Source organism: Hesperophylax consimilis, chromosome 26, assembly GCF_061612785.1.
Source record: "Hesperophylax consimilis isolate HC1 chromosome 26, BYU_Hcon_1.0, whole genome shotgun sequence".
NCBI lineage: Eukaryota > Metazoa > Arthropoda > Insecta > Trichoptera > Limnephilidae > Hesperophylax > Hesperophylax consimilis.
Window position 1 is genome coordinate 15,789,039 of NC_142861.1, and position 15,957 is coordinate 15,804,995.

Consider the following 15,957-nt stretch of genomic DNA (forward strand, 5'->3'; position numbering starts at 1 on the left):
GAGTTCGGTACGATGACATTGTTTTTCAATAAAAAAAAAACCGCTGTGTTGTACGTACTGTCCAGTGGCAAGGTGTAATCGGTTTATATTTTTTTAAATTGAAAACAATATCGTCGAACTGAAAAATAACATCTAAGTTTTAACTACAAATATGCTCAGGAATTACTCATACACTTGTATTATGCACATATTGTTAGAAGTCATGGTTGTTTACCTTGTCTATTATTGTAGGTTGGGTTTTATATGTATTTCTTATTTTATTATTTAATCCAATCTTAACGTTAGGATAGGTTAGCTATTTTTGTTCCTTTTATCACTATTCTGTTTTATCACTCTTCTGCTTTGTAACTGTTCTGTTTTATCACCATTCTATTTTGTAATTTTTTTGGTTTGTTATCGTTCTGTTTTTTTTCACTATTCTGTTTAGTCACTGTTCTTTTTATCGCTGTTCTGTTATCTCATTGTTCTGTTTTGTCACTGCTCTGTTTGTTTAGTCGCTGTTTTAATTTGTCGCGGTTCCGTTTTGTCACTGTTTTGTTTGTTTCAGATCGAGTTGATAGAGAGAGAGAGAGGAAAGAGTGTAATGGAAGAGGCAACGAAGTCAGCCTACGAGGCGATGTCCTACAGAGAGCTTCAAGGGTTGGCGAAGGTTTTAAAGATACCCGCAAACCTAAAAGTGAGCGTAAGTCTCCCCTTACTGCAATATTTTATACCAGACTTTCTATCGACGGAAATACTTGAATTATTGTCCTTAGACCATAATTTAGAATTGAAACGTTGCTAGAAATGGCTTTGGCCGTGTTTGGTGACCAGATCTAAATAGTAAGGTACTTCCTCACCATCATCTTCCCCGTCTTCTTCCCCTCCCAACTACCTTTAGACTCACAACATACCACAATTGGGAATACCATGGTTTCACTGGCTCCAAACGATTAGGACTCAAGGTGACTGACGAAGACTGTCAAGGTGTGAATGTTTATAATTGAAACGGTAAATAGGTAACAGATATACCTATACTGTTTGGCAATCTTCTGTGTCTGGACCAAGAGGCCGCGAGCTTGAAAAAATATTAAAATAAATTTAAGTAACTACATAAATGGTTATTTTGTCAATGAAATGGCTTCAACCATATTTAATGACCAGATAAGAATAGCAGGAAACTTCTCAACTTTACTCGTTCCTCGCACCACTCCCTTCAGCCGAACAACATTTCTCAAAAAATTGTGATGTCACAGTCATACCGGAATAAAAATAATCGGTAACACAAAATGCTGTTTAAATTTTTGTAAAAAATGTTGATATTATTTGTATTTAATGATTTCTTACAGAAGCAATATCTCATCGAGCTGATTCTGGCCCAGAAAAACCAGCGACTGGTCAAGTCAATTGTAAAGACGGACCTAATGGAAAGAGAGGAGTGTATAAAAGGGAAGTCTAAAAAGGTAAGATTTTTACAATTCTGTTGCTACATCTATACCTTACTAGAAAAATGGTTTCATTATTTTTTTCACTGTTCTGTTTTATCAATGTTATGTTTTGTCACTGTTATGTTTTGTCACTGTTATGTTTCGTCACTGTTATGTTTTGTCACTGTTATACTTTTTCACTGATATGTTTCGTCACTGTTATGTTTTGTAACTGTTATGTTTTGTAACTGTTTTGTTTTGTCACTGTTATGTTTTGTCACTGTTATGTTTTGTAACTGTTTTGTTTTGTCACTGTTATGTTTTGTCACTGTTATGTTTTGTCACAGTTATGTTTCGTCACTGTTATGTTTTGTCACTGTTATATTTTGTCACTGATATGTTTTGTCACTGTTATGTTTCGTCACTGTTATGTTTCGTCACTGTTTTGTTTTGTCACTGTTATGTTTTGTCACTGCTATGTTTTGTCACTGTTATGTTTTGTCACTGCTATGTTTTGTCACTGTTATGTTTTGTCACTGTTATACTTTTTCACTGATATGTTTCGTCACTGTTATGTTTTGTAACTGTTATGTTTTGTCACTGTTTTGTTTTGTCACTGTTATGTTTTGTCACTGTTATGTTTTGTCACTGTTATGTTTTGTCACTGTTATGTTTTGTCACTGTTATGCTTTGTCACTGTTATGATTTTTCACTGTTATATATTTTATCCAGTTACTAGAAAATTAACCATCTTAGTGTGCCAGGGTTAAAATATCAATTGCCCGCCGTACGCCTGCTGACACTATTCCCTTAATAACTTACTTGTTTTTTTTTTCAAAATAATGTTTTTGTCAATTGCACCGCCTTAACAGATATAATTTTTTTTTAAATATTTAGTAAATTTTTTTTACATTGAGTGAATCGTTGCGAAGTTTGTCTTCAGGGGGGTCTCCTCCGACAAAAACGCCTACACTTTTTGTGGATGATTACAAAAACATTATTTGTTGTCGCCCACATTCTGTGGTAAGCATGGCCACACACGTTTTGTGCAATGGTGTGTGTGTTGTAGATGTATTACAGAAGCACCGCATTCTTAACGTCTACGTAAATATATTTATTTGATAGTAGTGTCTCGTAAGTTCTGACGAGAGAGACGTGCTTATGGTTTTAGCGATAGGACTGTATATACAGGTTATGCTACATCAGGGAGAAAACATACATTTTTAATTAAACTGTAGTTAGGTGCAACAAAACGCAAAGTGCGAACAGATCTTTCATCGGAAATTCAACTTGGCATTACGATAAGATTTCTGGCTACTTGCGATACGTAAATGAGCCTAATATACCTACAATTTTAGAATTTATGCTTCCAATTTTATTAGAAGAAATGAAAATTAATTAATCTTCTATATAAATAAAAATGTAAATGTTCGTTTGTTCAAAATCTTAACTAAAATCTCACTAAAATATCTGATAATGAAAAAAAATTAAAAAATACACACAGTTTGTTAGACAAATTATAAACCTTTCATATAAAAAATTAACTAAGGGAACATTTTTCTCTGCGCGATGGCGACGTGAATATACGCCAGACTTGTGTTTTGTCTCTACAGCGCCGGACGGAAAACCTATGAGGGCTTCGAGAACTATATTGAACAGTTTCCCACATAGCCAACACAGGCCAGTCATGCTAAGCATAGGCATACAGATTCCGTGTATTTCCAGCAATCCGTTGCCGCGATGGAATCTAAGAAAGGCAGAATGGCGAGACTTCTCGGAATATGTTGACAGGGTTGTGGATAACATACCACCAAAGCCGAATTCCTACGACCGTTTTTCAAACCTTTTATTTATAGCCGCAAAGAAATTTATACCTAGAGGCTACAGAAAAGTGTACATTCCAACATGGAGCTCAGAAAGTGAACAGCTTCTAGCCGAATTCGAGAGGACGAATGACCCAGACACTGCCTCTGACCTTCTCCAGTCTCTGGACGACGGGCGTATGAAACGGTGGAATGAATTAATGGAGGAAATGAATTTCGAGCACTCGAGCAGAAAAGCATGGCAAACACTAAGGCGACTTGGAGCTGCAGATCAGCCAACTAAAACAATGCCCAAAGTGTCACCAAATGCTGTTGCTCAGCAACTACTCCGTAGTTCAAAAACGACAACAAGGTCTAACATAAACCACCAGGTCCAAAAATCTCTGAAGGCGGCGCGGCTAAAATGGCCGGTGAACCCCAACACTGTGGTCGCCGTTACAGCTGACGATGTAGATATCGCCCTCACTTCAACAAAAGCTGGGAAAGCAGCTGGATGTGATGGAGTTCTCCCAGACTTTCTGAAACATGCTGGACCACGGACAAAAATATGGATCGCAAAACTATTTACTGAAATTTTCAAAACTGGAGAAATACCAAATACCTGGAGAAAGTCTAAAGTTATTGCGATCCTCAAACCCAACAAGCCAGCAGAGGATCCGAACAGCTACCGGCCAATCTCACTTTTAAGTACCATGTACAAACTTCTAGAGCGAGTTGTGCTCCGCAGACTTACTCCAATTTTGGAGAAAGTGGTCCCACAAGAGCAAGCTGGCTTCAGACCAGGCCGTAACTGCTGCGATCAGGTGTTAGCACTGACAACACACATTGAATCTGGTTTCCAGAAACGGCTGAAGACTGCGGCAGCGTTCATTGATCTCTCTGCGGCCTACGACACGGTGTGGCACAAAGGCCTCCTTGTTAAACTGTACGACACCATAGAGGATGGCAACACAGTACGACTCATTGAGCAACTGCTAACTGGCCGTACCTTCAGGGTTTTTCTAGGAGGGCGAAAAAGCAAAAAAATACCCCTCAATAATGGCCTTGCCCAGGGCTCAGTGCTGGCCCCATCGCTATTTAACATCTACACTCGAGACCTCCCTCACACTGAAGGCAGAAAATTTGCTTACGCAGATGACATCGCCGTCACAGCTCAAGCCAAAACCCTTAAAGCAGCAGAAGATATCCTCAATTCTGACCTAAAGGCTTTGGAAGAATATTTCCTCAATTGGCGACTAAAGCCAAATGGGTCGAAAACAGTTGCGACAGCTTTTCATCTTAGCAATTCACAAGCGGATGCCAAACTCTGTATTCAGTTTGATGGAAAAAATATTTACCATGACCCCCACCCCCGCTATCTCGGAGTTACTTTGGACAGGAGCTTGAACTACCGTCAACACATGGAAACAGTCGGTAAAAAAACCAGGACAAGGCTTAACTTAGTTAATAAGCTAGCTGGAACTAGCTGGGGATGCGACGCCAACACGCTCAGAACAGCATCCATTGCCCTAGTTTTCTCAACGGCTGAATACTGTGCTCCAGTATGGGCTAGAAGCGCCCACACTTCCATGGTAGACGTTCAGCTTAATGCCACAATGCGAACCATCAGCGGGACTTTAAAATCTACTCCTCTCCCTTGGCTCCCCGTACTTGCAAACATAACCCCGCCAAACATCAGGCGATAAATTGCAACACTGAGGGAATACAAGAAGGCGCTGCAAAAAAGCGCAATACCTCTACACGAAGATGTCGTCTCCCACCCGGCATGCCGCTTGAAGTCCCGAAAGCCCTTCTGGGCGGAAGGAGAGAGGCTCCTCCAACTACCTCTCACCCCAGAAGATAGGTGGAAACTTGAGTGGCAAACGGCCAACGTGGGAAATGCCCATCTCATACAGGACCCCACCGAGAGACAGCCTGGGTTCTCACTGCCTCGCAAAACCTGGTCCGCCATCAATAGGTTAAGGTGCTCCCATAGCCGCTGTGCCCACATGATGCACAGATGGGGCCTTAAAGAGTCGGCGATGTGTGAATGTGGTGCGGTGCAGACTACCGAACATGTGGTCAACGAATGCCCGCTCCATTCATTCCCCGGCGGGATTGATGAGGTCCACATGGCGACGCCTGAGGCCCTAAAATGGCTCGCAAATCTAGATGTCCCCCTCTGACCCCCCACCATACGAAAGAAGAAGAATAAAAAATTAATATAAAATTCTCAAAGTTTCATATATTTTTTTAACAAATTTCGGTCGAAAACTTTGGTTTCACAAAGTTGCATTCAGGTGCACATTTTAATTATTTGATGGTTAACTTTTAGATTTGAATATAAAGCGTGGTGTTTTTTCTTTCTAAAACCGTTTAGATCATAATACACGGTGTCCGGAAACTCGTAGTACAAGCGGGAAACTGGAGAATCTACACCACATGGGGAACCCAAAAAAACATAAAGTTTTTTTATTTGAGCATTTTCAAAAAAAAAAAAAAAAACCAAAAAAATATATTTTTCGGCTATTTTAGGGTTAAAGTTTTTTCTGGTGTTTAGGGTTGAATAACAGATGTTTTAACCCTGCAGAGCAGAAATATTTTATGATTACACCGGGTTAAATGAAGGGTGATTTCAAAATAATGCTTCAATTCCGAGTTTCTTCATTTGTTTTACTTTCAAATAGTTTTAATTAGTTGGGTACTTTGATCTTCAGTAATAATTTATAAGAATTCGATTAAAAAAAAAAAAATCAACTTCAAACTCGATTTACTCGATAACGAAAGCTCAAATAAAAAAAATATATACTACAAAATCGACTCCAAATGTGATGTAGATTCACCAGTTTCCCGCTTGTACTACGAGTTTCCGGACACCCTGTATATCTCACCATGACAGAAAGTGAGACACAACGATTTCTGTGAGACCTTTATGAGCTGTTCTAAAAAAAAACAAATTGTGTTAAAGATGAATTCATGATAAAAACAATCTTCCATTACGACTTTAGTTATTTACAGTTTATTAAACTCATAACTAAGCTCTTGCAGTGTACATGAACTCAAAAATTCGTACGATTTATGATCCGTGATTGCCTTGATCGGTGGTTGTCAATGATTGAAATAATCCCCTCTCCTGTCTTCCCACCATTACCCGAGGGGAGAAAGTTTTCTATCTGCAACGGGAAGCACAAAGATTGCGTCTGCATACGAGAAAGCGTACAGCAACGCCCCCATTTTGCAGGTTACAATGTTTGTGCAAACAGTGTCACAGGAGACCAGTCGTAAAGGCGTATCTCCTGTTACAAAATGTCTGACAAATATAAAGTAATGGGGCAGGACCACAAGGTTTTTGTTTTCCGTGGTCGTTGTGGCCCTGACTTTATCCACAAATAACTCACTCAAGAGTAAATGAGACACGCCTTTAGTTAAACGCTGATTCTCCGCCCGTATCCACTCCGATCAGACATTCTGTTATGATATTGGTCTTTCGTATATATATTTTTAAGGCGATGCACTACGTCGTGTAATATTTTAAATTGAGCCGCTATCAATAACAACCCTTACGTAGATGGCGATAAGGTTTAAATTCCAGCTTAACACCATCCGCCTGTTTTGATTTATGCAAGAAAAAAACATGGCCAAAAAGTGATTTTTATTTTATTTTGTGGATGTTCAGGCATAAATATATAATTTTTTTCCAATCATTTTATAAATAACTTAATTTGCCACATTATACAATAAAATCATAACCGAAAATGGGTTCGTAAATAGGAGATTTTGAACTTTAAAGCAGTTTTCATAGGCTTTATACATTATTTTTTTCTGGGCTTATAAAAAGACTTATCTGAAAAATACTCGATCATTTTAAAGGCCAAGATGTATTCTACTCGCAGTATTTAATTAAAGCATCTGAAACATTTCTAGGCGAACAAAATTTCAAACCAAAAACACGTGATTTTGCGTTACTATGTATGGCATCGCCTTAATGTGAATATCGCACAATAGTCTCAACCGTTTGAATCCTGTGTGACTATGGCACCCTCAAAGCAGATAGGTAGATGCCTATGTTGTGAGGCTGGAAGTAGTGTGAAAGTGAAGAAGTTTGGGTAGAGGAGGGAGGGGAAGAACCTGGCTAGTCAGATCTGGTTATCAAAAACGGCTAAAGCCATTTCAAATAACTTTTCGGTTCTGAATTTTTTACCACAAACTGCAAATATTATATTACAACATGCTTTTCAGAGCCTCGAAAAGCTGGGATACGAACCGGTAGCAGATGAAGATCTTCACTGCTTGACCACAGAGGTCGCTAGTTTAAAATCTCATCTCCCGCGACTGTTTTTTTTATCTTTTTTTATAAATACTGACTTCAAAGAGAAGATCATGATTGAAATTCAGAAAAATGTTTTGATTGATTCATCCCTGTTCAATCGAAACGGGTGTAATCAACCCTTAGAGGTGGGGAATTTCGTGAGGATGAATAAATATGGCGGAAAATCGAATCATCCCCCATCACTCTGCATTCTCATTTGAGTGAAAATTTAAAAAATCCGCGAATTTCGAAATCAGTTTATTTCAATTCGCTGGAAATATATCCTAAAATTTTGTATTAGGCAAATGAAAACCGTCATGTGGGAAGAAAGAGAAAATCTGAAAGGGATGTAGGAATTAGTGGCTGAGTGATCAAAAGCGTTGGGTTTCCACACAATCGTCGCAGGTTCATTTCTGTGCTACACAGAGAAATATGAGTATTGCTAATTTATAAGGAATCTTCATGAACAACTTTTTCTTTTAACTTATTTTGAATTTTATACTCATTAATGAAAAATATCATTGAAGAAGAAGATATTACTAATAGATCTAAACGAAACCTGAAACAGAACAAGTCACAGAAAATTTAAAAAAAGATTACGGTTTCTATTAGGAATCGAACCCAGGATCTCTTTTCTCACCAGGACAGGGGTCTTAAACCACTCGACCATCGGGACCTATTCATTAAACGTCATATTTGTCGATATCATATTTTAAATTCAAACCAATACCTAGGTTACAAACTAATTTCATTAGAAACTTTGTAATCATTTTAAAGAGGTAGCTGCCATAAATATTAGAAAAATTGGTTTAAATATGAGATTGACAAATGTGAGTTTAATAAATGGGTCCCAATGATCGAGTGGTTAAGACGCCTGTCCCGGTAAGATAAGTGATCCTTGGTTCGATTCCTAGTTGTTACCGTTATCTTTTTTTTAATTTTCTGTGTCTTGATCCGTTTCATGTTTTGTTTAGATTTATCAGTAATATCACCTTCTTCAATGATAGATTCTTAATAAATTAACAATATTAATTTATATCCGTGTACAGTTCGACCAAAAACTTGCGTTGTCCGGAATGAAGCGCGGCGTGACAGGTAAGTGCTAATTGGAGAGCCACCAACGAACGCTAGCGAACTACTAATAAATCTCGCCCTTTCTGCGCATAGGACGTGCGTCGGCAACCTTATTTTGCTTGCGATCTAACTAGGCATCTATTTTTCCTTTACAGACCATTGCAATCAAACCCAATTCGGGAATCGAAGTAAGGCTGGCCCAAAAAGAGCCTTACGTATCCCTGAATAGAACTGAACAGAACACTCGTCTGACAAGATCCAAGAACAAAACGAGGAGACCCTACCCAATCGTCCAATGTACCTCTTTGCCCATGACTTGCTTACAGACATTGCAGGCCGACTCCACCGTCAAACGCAATAATATCTGCAATGGCAATGTGGAAAATGGGAGCATGACTAGTGCGAGAACTGACATTGGTAGGTACAATATTTTTAATCATGAATACAATATACATATACATATTCTTATACATCAAATCACAAATAAAGCTGCTAAAATGTTAGACTTTATCATAAGAAACAGAAAGCTTTTTAATAGCATCGGTATCATTAAGCAACTCTATTTTGCCTATTTACGAAGTCATTTGGAGTTTGCATTAGTTGTTTGGTCTCCATTTTACAAAATCCACATAAACAAAATTGAAGCAATTAAAAAAAAATTGCTAAAATATCTTTGTTACAAGTCATTTATAAGATTTAATAATTATGCAGAGGCAGCTTCATACTTTAAAATTGATTCACTGTGTGTACGGAGGCATCATAAGGATGCACTATTCCTGTATAAAGTAGTTAACAATAATATTCAATGCCCAGAGTTGCTAAACAAGATTTCATTCAATGTACCTGCGCGTTCAACATGCTCTTGTGTCCTGTTCAGGGTTGATCAAAGCAAAACGAACTTTAAACAGAATTCTTGCCTGAACAGACTATGCAATAATTACAATAGCGTATTATCCAAGGTTGATATTTTCAGTTCCGAACTTACCAAATACGAGAGGTCCATAAAAGAATATTTCTCTGATGGTTTGTGAATAATGTTTATGTCTCCATTGTTTATATCTCTTTTATGATTTGATTTATACCTACAACCTCTCTCCATGGCTATAAATGTATTGTTTTGTAAATTTTTCGTTTTATATAATCTTTGTTTTGAATAATTTATTTAAATAACTTATTCCATATTATGCTGCCTCAGTTGAAGTCACAAGGAGGAAATCCATAATTGGTTTTATTTTACTATATAATACTTATGTACAAACCGATTAAATGTAAACTGTCGATTTCCCGAAGATGAATAAATAAATAAATAAACACGCAAAGTGTCCATATAGTCTAAAAGGTCTACTCCAATTTGCTTCGGTACTCGAACCCTAGCTGTGAAGGGATTTCATGACGGACACATATCTGGAGATATTAATTATTTTCCTCGTTTGTGCTAACGTGGTTTTAATGGTTGCAAAATCAAGAATTCGATCTTCCGTGAACATCGAGCAGGGACCGTAGTACCTGAGAGGTCCAAACATCATTTTTTCATTTCCATTTGTTATTCCATTCTCTTTTTGTAGTTGAAACAGAGCTCGCATGTGCTCAAAGTGGTACAGAGTACAGAGAGCTTAGAAAAGCGTCCCTTTTCACTTGTGGGCTGCGGAGCCATAACTGCACGGACTATCAACGCTATGCCTTTTTTGTGTAGGTAAAAACAAAGGCGGGCGTGCCGTTGTGCGTGAATGCGATTTGTTTGAAAATCATAAATAAAAATAAAAAAAAATAAAATAAAAATACCTTCATTATCGTTATTTTTTTCGAGAATAAAATAAAACGGTGAAAATACCCTACGTCCTTTGTCCGCCATATCCTCTAATAAAATTTCCAAAAATATCAAACTATCCGCATCTGCATCCGCATCGCATCCGCATCGCATCCGCATCGCATCCACATTGCATCTGCATCAAATCTGCATCGCATCTGCGTCTCATCGCATCTGTGTAAAAACTGCATCGCATCTGCACCACATCTGCTTCGCTCCTATTACTTGTCAAGTAGAACACTTTCGATTAGCGGCGATCATTTGATCATATCGCGCCGCGCCGCTCCTTGTTTTGGTCGCATCAACTTCGTCCACGTAAAACGCGTCACCGTTCTATGCGCCTTGATCTTTTAAATGCATTAAAACAATTATGAATGTATGCCCGATGGCTAGATAGACAAATGTATCCACTCTGAAAGTGCAAGACATCCACAACAGGCTTTCAACAATGTATCTGCCAATAAGGTATTTTAAGATACTTTTTACACGTTGCTGGCTAAACTAAGGACTCAAACATTGGGGAAACTCATAGTCACTGGCAAAATGTTTGGCAGGAGTAGCAGAGGAAGGTCACAAATGTGCTGGAGTGATCAAGTATCACTGGCAACCGGTACGTCGGTGTCCTTGACTCTCCACGCAGCGCATATCCGCGGAGAGAAAACAAGCCTTATTTACCAGGAAAATCCTTAAAATGAAGAACCGACTTAAGAGGAAGCTACAAGCCAAAAATGTGTATATTCTTGGGATACCTTATATTGTAGGTAATAGGCATTAAAATCGCTTGACAAACAGAGTCTAGAAACGTTCGATTTCAAGCAAAAAACTGGTTTTTATTTATTTTGTAAATAATTTTATAAGAAAGCAAAAAATTTAATCAACGAAACTGTCACAGATAATGTTAGCTATAATACTGTTTTTTTATAAGTTTTACCTTTACGCGTTCATACATTTCTATTGAAAAAATATTTTTTTTAGTAGTTTATGTATTTATATTTTTTATTGAGTAATTTATTTTTTTATTTGTATTCCACTCAAACGAAACTATAGGAAAACTTTCAATTTATTTAAAGCTAATTTTTTGGTATTCATAATGTACACCAATTCGTTATAAAGATTAATCAAAATAGTGATTTAGCATACCATCTAATAGTGAGAATATAGAGAATAGTTTTATCACGATGTTACAAAATTCTAACATTTCGTCATTATACATTATCAAGACAAACGCAGTTGTATGAACACATGTTCCGATATTATTACGAATTTACTAAAAGTTTATCAGAAAACCATTTTAATAATTTGAAGAGATTCTTAATAAGTAATTCAGTTCCAGAAGATTCAGTTAAAGACGGAGTAAGGGCAGTCTCGACCGCTAAGAAGAATACTACAGTCCTGGAGACATTGCTTCAGGCCCCAATGACTTCGAAACTGGACGAGATTGCTGCTGACTGCTCGAGGAAAGACGACGAAGTTACAAGGACCGTAAGGATCGTTGGAGACAGCGAGGCTAAGAAAGCCATCTCTGCCATTGGTAAAGTAAGTAATTATCTTAAAAATTGACTATCATCATTTTCTACCAAAGGTAAGATAAACAGAATACCAAACAGTACCGACTGATCATCTTGTATAAGACTAACAGAATCTTCAATAGTGAAAAGCAGCTAACCATGTACAGATCTCAAGTACGCCCAACAAATGAATTTGGGAGCTACCTCTGGGCTGGAGCCCTAAAATACTTTATTTATTTTTTATAAATTTGATTACATTTTATGATTTTGATTGTCCAACTAGGAAGGATTCCCGTTTCAGGACAGTCAAATTTACAGGTTTCAAGTTATCCTAGACGAATACAATAATTCATATTGTAATTGTTAGTATGGTTACCCTATGCTTGTGTCTGATAAGCCAGCACAGGTACCTTGTACTTTAGTTAACAGAAGAATATTATTGTTGTCAACTTTCTTACCAATGCTTCTTTTGTTGACATTTTTGTTTTTATTTTTCGTACATTTGTTAATAAAATTTTGTTTATTTTTGTCTACCGGCCACGAAACGACCGTGTCAAAAACTTTTCTTTTTTAGGTTTTAATTTAATGTTATTATTATATTAAGTTTACATATATGTATTGTTTTAAATGATATAATTGTAAAGCTGCACATCTTGATACAGGAATGCCCTAGTGAGATGTGCAGAGTACGTTTTTTATGTTACAAAATGTTTTTTTTTTGAATAAATAAATACAGGATTTGACACTAGCTAAAATAAGTATGTTAAAACGAAGATATATAAAAAGATACATAAAAAAGATACATAGAGACTTGATAAACTTACTTGATTCTCTGCAAAGGAGGACTGTCTGTTGTTAACAGCCCGATTAACATTTCTAAAGCGCAGACGCAATGTAGGTATGCTGAGCCTATTGTACGGTTATTTTAATGGAGTCTGCTCTAAAGAGCTAGCAGCATTGATCCCCGGTATGTGCGTGAAACTCGACGAACACGAGCGAAACACCCGTTAACAGATGATGTTTGTATATGTTTTCCTCCTTCCTTTAATCTGGCCATAAATCCTTTCATCCCCTACCTTAACCCGCCTCACAAAGCTGCCCAACCATGTGCTGACATAGTTCCCCAGCCTTTACACGGTACAGACAGGGGGCTCTTGCGGGTAAATTATGTTGGCGACACGCGTCGTGCGCAAGGTTTCATAATAACAATGGTAAATAGCCATCTGCTTGTTTCTATAAACTATCGTTTCTTTTTATAGTCGAGTAAGGGACCAACGAAACGATCAAGTAGTTAGGAGGTATATTTATTGAGCAAGATAAATATTTGATTTTTTATAAATATATAAAAACAGTACAAAAACTTTATTTTACGAAAAAAAAGTAAGTTATTACAAAATTAGTGAATGGCGGTCCAGTAAGGGTTAAACACATAGGTAAAATAAAATAAATAATATAATTACATACTAGTCAATAATCCTATAATAATAACACATTAACAAATCGAGGAGGTTAAGGATTATTACATGTCTTTATATATATTTGCTTTTTCAAGAAAGCAATGTTATTTAAACTGAATATGACGAGAGAACAAGTTTCTTTAATTCAGAAGTAATCTCTGAGAACAAGACTTGTACAAAAAATTAGTGCGAGAAGCAACTACATTAAATGGAGCATGGAATATAGTGTAGTACAGGGTTTTCCAATAAGAGGTGTTATTTTGATATTCCGTCGTAAAATATCAATGGTTTCGTTGCTTGTGTGGCACATAGCGCTGTCTTGTTGAAAGTAAACGTTGTTCAGATTATTACCATCTAATTCCGGCCATAAAAAATCATTATTCATCTCTCGATAGCGCAATCCATTCACCGTAACTGTTGCTCCAGCCTCATTTTCGAAAATGTAAGGTCCAATGACTCCGCCGGACCATAAGCCGCACCAAACAATCACACGTTGAAGATAAAAAGGCTTTTCAACAATAACTCTCGGGTTTTCCGAGCCCCAGATGCGACAATTTTGCTTGTTGACGAAGCCACCGAGGTGGAAATGGGCCTCATCACTCAAGATGATTTGCATTTGATTCACTCAAGTGAATTTTAATAATTTCAATGCATTGTTGAAGCGTGTATCGTTCCATTTTTATTAATGGCGTAGTTTCTACTTGTGAAATGTCAAAAAATGACAGCTTCAAAAGTAACATTTACCGGAATAGCGGGCTATTCAAAATAACACCTTTTATTGGAAAACCCTATGTTTATTGAGTACGCGATAATTACTCACACTCTCCAAGTAAGGGCTGTCTTGTATGAAAATAAAAAAATACTAAAACGAACGACGTCACGTACGACCTCTCTGGAACTATTTTATCATACCGGAGAATTTTATAAACGTCGTCGACTGTAAGGCCATTCGTACACGGAGATACTTATGAAACGAGTTGTGTGCGCGTAGCATACGCGTCGCCATACTATTTTGCTAGAATTCGTACACGAAGCGACGCGTCGACTACGGATTTGACGTCAGTTGCACGCTACTGACTGTGCTGGTAGTTCGCTACGCGAGTTACATCCGCATCTGCTACTCATTTGACAGAAATTACGTCCGAACATGTTTTGAATGTTAAATTTGTTCTGGAGATGGGAAAATCCATGTTTATATAAATATAATTTAAAGAGAATTTAGCAGAGAAGGCGTGAATTAAGGTTGGAAAAAAAATACCATTTGATATCATTCCCATATAGTTTTTTCACGGTGACAAATGCAAAACAATTAAAATTTATTTCGTTGTATAGGTGAACCCAAAATCTTTTTTAAAATCATTTTTTATGCTTTTATATATATAAAAAAGAAATATCTTTCTATGTTCGTCGCTAGTCACCACCTGATTCGTATTAATTCCAAAAAGTTCAGTATAATTCGGGTAGCGCCGTGTATGGAAAGCAGCTTTATAGAGTAGCATATCGGTAGGCTACTTGTGGATGCGTTTCAGTCACGTAGCTCGTAAGTATTTTTGTGTACGAAGGGCCTAACACAAATTATATAACAAAATAAAAAAAATGGATTCGTAGTCAAGGGAGGCCAGGAGTTGAACGAGTAGAAACTAGACTTCTCGTATTTCATACTTCCAAGCTTATTGGATTTTAATAAATTTGTTTGCGCTCTCGCTTTACTTATTTGAAAGTTCCGAGTCCTAATGCCCAGCGGAATTGTCCGTCTGTTTGGATATTTACTTTTCAAACTTCAAAGTTGAGTTCTGACTGGTTTATTTAAACTAAAGTTACTACTGAACCCTAACTATACACTAACATCCACCAGCGTTATTACCAGGGCCAGATTTAGTATCTGTAGTGTTTTGTATTTTACTACAATTTTTACTGAACCGCAAGGCTTGTTGTGTGATTGAAACGCGGATGGTTCGTATTTCATATTATTACGATGTAATATTATTACAACCGAGCTGTACAATCTTAGTTTGGTAACGTGTGTTCGCTAGCAGGGTAAATTTCCGTGTGGCCGCTGGCTCCGCGCAGCGCTCGCTGTTTACGCGACTGGATCGGAAGCGCTCGGCCTTTCCGAACGGTTCCGATCCGCCTGTTCAGTGTTGCTCGACACTGCAGTATCGAACTAAAGAAACTTGTGCATAGAGGCTCACTTATTAAAGGGCCTCAAGATCACTGTAATTTATTGTTTGCACGCCTTACTAATGTTTTAAATGTGGAACTATGGAATTCATAATTTTAAGTGAGTTTTACCAGTCTGATAAAAGTTAGGGCACACGATAATGGTTGGAATATGTGATATACCTAACTTTCCAAATTTGTTAACTGACCATAGTTGTATATTGTCTATTTAGCAAACGTTTAAGGCGAAGCTTAGTACTAAATCACTATTTTGATTAATCTTTACAACGAATTGGGGTACATTATGAATACCAAAAAACATGCTGAAGATAAATTTAAGGTTTTCTTAACGTTTCGCTTGAGTAGAATACAAATAAAAAATAAATTACTCAATAAAAATATAAATGTAAACTACTAAAAAAAATATTTTTTCA